Below are 6,178 nucleotides of genomic sequence, written 5' to 3' on the forward strand. Positions count from 1 at the left end.
TGTCGGGGAGACCAGAATTAGGGGCCATAAATATAAGATTGTCACTAATAAATCCACTAAATATAAGATTGTCACTAATAAATCCACTAAATATAAGATTGTCACTAATAAATCCAATAGGGAATTCAGGAGAAACTTCTTTACCCAGAGAGTGGTGAGAATGTGGAACTTGTTACCACAAGGAGTAGCTGAGGTGAATAGCATAGATGCATTTAAGGCGAAGCTAGATAAACACATGAGGGAGAAAGGAATAGAAAGTTAAATTGATAGGGATAGATGGAGGCTCGCGTGGAGCATAAACACCGGCACAGACCTGTTGGGCCGAATGGCCCGTCTCTGTACTGTACATTCTATGTATTCAGGTGTTCTATAGCAATAGTACCACAGCTGATCTGAATCGAAAAGTCCATAATTAGTCTCATTTTTGTGTCTAAGTCACAAAGCTAAATACTCACAATATTCTGACTCACTCACCAATGGAATAAAGCATTATCCAAGTCCAAATTAACATTGTGCTTCTGACACTTCTTCCTAATTTAATCGTAGAATAATACAGCATAGGCGGAGGCCATTTGGCCCTTCGTGCCTGTGCCAGATCTTTGAAGGAGCTATCCAATTAGTCCCACTCTCCTGCTCTTTCCCCATAGCCCTGCAAATTTTTCCTTTTCAAATATATATACACTTCTTTTTTGAAAGTTTTTATTGACTCTGCTTCCACCACCTTTCAGACAGTGCCTTCCAGATCATATCAACTCACTGTGTAAAAACATTTCTCCTCATCTCCCCTCTGGTTCTTTTGCCAATTACCTTACACATTACTTTTAATAAATAAATAAAGATAGAAATGACTGTTGGTGATGTTATCACATGGATTCAGAATCATACAGCACAGAAGGAGGCCATTCAGCCCATCGTGTCTGTGTCGTCTCTTAATGAATGCTTAACGAGCTCGTATCAAAGAGCTCTCTCCGCAGTGTGTTAACTGCTCCGTTAAACTAGCAGAGAGGAGAATTAAATACAAGCGCGAGACGCGTTCCTATGGTGACACCACTGACAGTCACTTCTACCCAGGTCCTCTGCTGCTGACCCCGTCAAAGATCACGAGGTCTGCAGGGGGAGGCCCATCAACTTATATCCCAATGGCAGGCGCTCATGCTACCAGCGGGCACAGCATGGGTGCCCAACAACCAAAGAGGCTGAAAATTACAGCGGAATTATGGTGCCCCCACTCCCCACCCCCGAAAGGTTAACTGTCCCCAGCAGATGGAGACTCCGCTCCCAACATCTACAGGACCATCGACGTTTAGGCTGGGGCCTGGTCTAACCCTTCTGAAGCGTTGGTGCTACGGTTATACGGGGGGGGGGTGCTGTGGATTTTCTGCCCCATTATTTTGTTGAGATGTAAGGCGTCGGTCAGACCCCATCAGGAGTATTGCATGCGGTTCTGGTCACCTAATCACATGAAGGACCTAACTGCACTTGACCAAGCAAGGAGGAGGACTCCAGGTATCAGGAATTTAAGTTGTGAGGCAAAATTTAAGGAACTTGGGTTAAGGAGAAGATTTTGAGGTGATCTAATTGAACTTTCCAAAGTTACGAATGAATTGACCAAACTGGTCCAAACAAACTACTCACTTTTTGTAAGGGTTCAAGTAGCAGGGCACGAGCTATAAATTAGTAAGTTTGGGACAGGGAGGGAGTCAAGAGGGACTTTCTCACTGAAAAATTGCATGATAAGTTAGCAAGAAAGGACACGTAAGCAGACAGTATATAAATGGGTTCAAGAGACAGATGAGGTGTCCGGAGAGAGAATGGATTGAAGGATATGGTGAGAAGGACATGGTGGATCTCTGAAAAAGGGCCAGGCTTATTGGGTCTAATGGCCCATCCCTGTTCCTAGACATTCTTGTGTTCTAACTATAACATGAAGTCATGAATGGTTCTTTGGATCAACCTAGATTAACGTCTAGCAGGTTTTAACATAATTCTTAGCCTGTCATTTCTCTTTTAGGGTTAGTTCTAATCAAATGGTTTTGTTAATTAATAAATCCAGGAAACATATTATTAGTTACGAGGTGAGATTAGAGAAAGTCTCTTCATTAGAAGAAAGAAGGTTTTGAGACGCACAGAATTATCAGAGATTTTGATACAGTAAATTGGAAAAAATTATTTCCATTGGCCAGTGAGATGATAATCTTAAATTGATGTCCTCTAGTGATCACTAAAAAGAACAAAGGGAGAGGTTAGGAGATTATTTTCACACACAGAGGATTGTTAAGACACGGAAAGCCTGACCAGATGGTGCAAGTAGGTCCATGATAGATTTTTAAAAGAGAAGTGGATGGGTTTATGAAAAATAATTTAACACTCTGCTTATGTGCTGTACTGGTCTGTTGGTCATTGAAACATGTATTGCATTTAACATCATAGATCCATACTGCAGTCTCTGACTGCACTCTACTGGTGATCTGCTGTACAGTGCAGTCACACACATAGACTGCATAGCAGTGAGCCTTGTGAGTCCGCAGTTTTGATATGGAGCTTCATCAGACACCAGTGAGGGCCAATTCGACAACCCACATTCCCATTTAGTGGGGTCCCATGCCAGCAGTGGTAACTCACAAAATAAACCTTACATCTGAAACATAAAAATATTAAGGATAGACAGAACGACTTTTCGGGAATAGGGAACCTGATGCTGGGAACAAACAAAACTTCTCATTTGTCAGTTTGGCTCAGTTGGTCGTGCTCTGACCTCTGAGAAAGAAGGTTGAACATTAAAGCCCCACTTCAAGATATCAACCCATAAACTAGGCCGACACTTCAACGCAGAGGGTGCTGTATTGTCAGAGGGACCATCTTATAGATATTAAATTGCAGGAAGCATGGACACCCGACCCAAGCCGGCCGGGTCCTCTAAATATGCAGATCAAGCTCCAATGATGTCGATGGGGCCAATCTGCAATTTTAACCAGAGGCCTGAGCGGGGGAGCCCGGGGGGGGGGGGGCGGGGTGCGGGGGGAAGAGGCAGTGACGGGGGGGGGGGGGAGGGAAGAGGCAGTGACGGGGGCGGGGAAGAGGCAGTGACGGGGGCGGGGGGGGGGAGGGAAGAGGCAGTGACGGGGGCGGGGGGGGGGGAGGGAAGAGGCAGTGACGGGGGCGGGGGGAGGGAAGATGCAGTGACGGGGGCGTGGGGGGGGGAAGAGGCAGTGACGGGGGCGGGGGGGGGGGGGAAGAGGCAGTGACGGGGGCGGGGGGGGGGGAAGAGGCAGTGACGGGGGCGGGGGGGGGGGGGAAGAGGCAGTGACGGGGGCGGGGGGGGGGGGGGAAGAGGCAGTGACGGGGGCGGGGGGGGGAAAGAGGCAGTGACGGGGGCGGGGGGGGAAGAGGCAGTGACGGGGGCGGGGGGGGGAAAGAGGCAGTGACGGGGGCGGGGGGGGGAAAGAGGCAGTGACGGGGGCGGGGGGGGAAGAGGCAGTGACGGGGGCGGGGGGGGGAAAGAGGCAGTGACGGGGGCGGGGGGGGGAAAGAGGCAGTGACGGGGGCGGGGGGGGGAAAGAGGCAGTGACGGGGGCGGGGGGGGAAGAGGCAGTGACGGGGGCGGGGGGGAAAGAGGCAGTGACGGGGGCGGGGGGGGGAAAGAGGCAGTGACGGGGGCGGGGGGGGAAGAGGCAGTGACGGGGGCGGGGGGGGGGAAAGAGGCAGTGACGGGGGCGGGGGGGGGAAAGAGGCAGTGACGGGGGCGGGGGGGGGGGAAAGAGGCAGTGACGGGGGCGGGGGGGGGAAAGAGGCAGTGACGGGGGCGGGGGGGGACAGAGGCAGTGACGGGGGTTGGAGACAGTGACAGGTTGACAGGAGGAGCAGCGACCGGGGGGGGGGGGGGTGTAAAAGAGGGGCAGTGAGGTGGGGGGAAAGAGAGGCAGAGAGGCAGTGACGGGCGGGTGGAAGCAGTGACAGGGGGGGCAGTGACAGGGGGGGCAGTGACAGGGGGGGCAGTGACAGGGGGGGCAGTGACAGGGGGGGCAGTGACAGGGGGGGCAGTGACAGGGGGGGCAGTGACAGGGGGGGCAGTGACAGGGGGGGCAGTGACAGGGGGGGCAGTGACAGGGGGGGCAGTGACAGGGGGGGCAGTGACAGGGGGGGCAGCAGAGCCATGGAGCCTCATCCAACTTCACACTCGTGGCACGGAGCCCCGTCTGGCGGGAGTGCAGAGCAGAAATTCCAGCGCGTTGCATAAAACTTTTCGATCAGCAATTTCGGAATTTCCAATCTCCAGTCCTGGTGGACAAGAAACTCTCCCATAGGGAGTGCTGTGTAGAATAAATACACTGTCAAGCTTAAACCCTGCTTCCTCTTCCTTCTCCTCCCCATTTTCTCTTATGATTTGAAAGCCAATTACTGTTCAGTTTGATAAATACACTACAACACCATCTACTTCGATGTATTTGACTCTACGCAGCACTTGCTCCTAAGCACCTTGATTTCTTAAGTACTCTCAACGGATTGTGGCAACTGGGTAGTTAACTATTCGAAACCAGCGCACAAGCTGTCCATTTGTCTTCAAAACTGCGTCCAATTTGAACTACAGTTCACTGATATTAATGTAGATGTGTTTTTTTTCTTAAATCTGCATCATGGGCTGTTTATAATTAAACCATGTGAAATTATCAAGAGAGTGAGTAAGGAGGCCTTATTAGTAGAGCTAGCAGTTGTCACATTCCAGGTTTGACCAATTTTCTACGACCTAGATAGGAGTTATTTTTAAAATCGGCTTCTAAGTTAAAGCTTGTTAGTTTCGCAGGATAGCCCCATGCTGGGACGTGAATCAGCAGCCAGACCCACCATCTGGCTAGATGGCCTCAGACAATGGGAGATTGTTCAAATACTTTCCAGCAAATATTCACACCTTAGGGGTTCGAAGGCCTCCTTTTTGAGCTTCGCATGGAGCCAATTTCAGGAGTGGCCCGAGTCCAGGCAGGCCTGATTGGCAGCTCTACCGGCAAGCCCGAGGACCAGAGAGGAGTAGGAAGCAAAGTGACTTAACTTCCTCTCCCAGAGAGACTTTCTGAATTGGCTAGGCAACAAAGGCAGTCAATCTTCTCTCAAAGCAAAAGCTGTGAAAGCCTTTACAGAGGCAAAGAGGTTAGAAATGCTGGAGGATTGTTAGGAGACCTTCTAACAAGATGATCTGCTGAAGTGGGGCAGCATAACATTTGCATTATTTTCATATTATTATGTGCATAATTTTTTTATTGATTAAACCAATCTGATCATAAATATTTGTACTTACCTTTATGTAAAATAAGGCATCCCTTGCAGAGAGCCGGCATGGACTCGATGGGCCGAATGGCCTCCTTCCGTGCTGTAACCATTCTATGATTCTTGCTGGAGAGATAACCCTGCTTTTATCGGGAGAAGTTGCCGTAGTTTTGGTCATGACTTCTGTTTGCTGTAGTCCGTAGAGACTCTTTTTAAATAGACTCTGTATACCGTTTGCTGTAGTGCACTGTTTAAATAGACTCTGTAGACTGTTTGCTGTAGTGCACTGTTTAAATAGACTCTGTTTGCTGAGTAAATAGATTTTGTTTGCTGTGAGTTCTGCGTAAGTCACGGCCCACCTCCAACTCACTGGCTGACTCAGTGGTGTCAATAGATACTCCGCGTTTATAGGCCCCTCCAGATGTATTTGGACCTGTCAAAGACTTGTCTTCACTACGCCCCACTTCACCAGACAGGCTGGAACATCTGTACCATCTGTCTTTGGGATAACCCGCAGACAACATCTGGAACAGTGACAGCCCTTTCTGTAGAAGTGAAGGCTGCCACACCATGAGGGAATTCACTTATGTCACAAAACTAAAAGAACTGGGATTGTTCTCCTTAGAGGAAAGAAAGGCAAGGAAAGATTTAATAGAGGTGTTCAAAATTATGAGGGGTTTTGATAGAGTAGAGAGGGAGAAACTGTTTCTACTGGCAGGAGGGTCGGTAACCAAAGGACACAGATTTAAGATAATTGGCAAAATAACCAGGAGGTGAGATAAGCAGAATTTTTTTTAAAACTCAGCAAGTTGCTATGATCTGGAATGCGCTGCCTGAAAGGGCGATGGAAGCAAATTCAATAGTAACTTTCAAAAGGGAATTAGATATATATTTAAAAAGGAAAATTTTGCAGTGCTAT

This window comes from Heptranchias perlo, chromosome 15 (genome assembly GCF_035084215.1).
Source record: "Heptranchias perlo isolate sHepPer1 chromosome 15, sHepPer1.hap1, whole genome shotgun sequence".
In the NCBI taxonomy this organism is placed as follows: Eukaryota; Metazoa; Chordata; class Chondrichthyes; order Hexanchiformes; family Hexanchidae; genus Heptranchias; species Heptranchias perlo.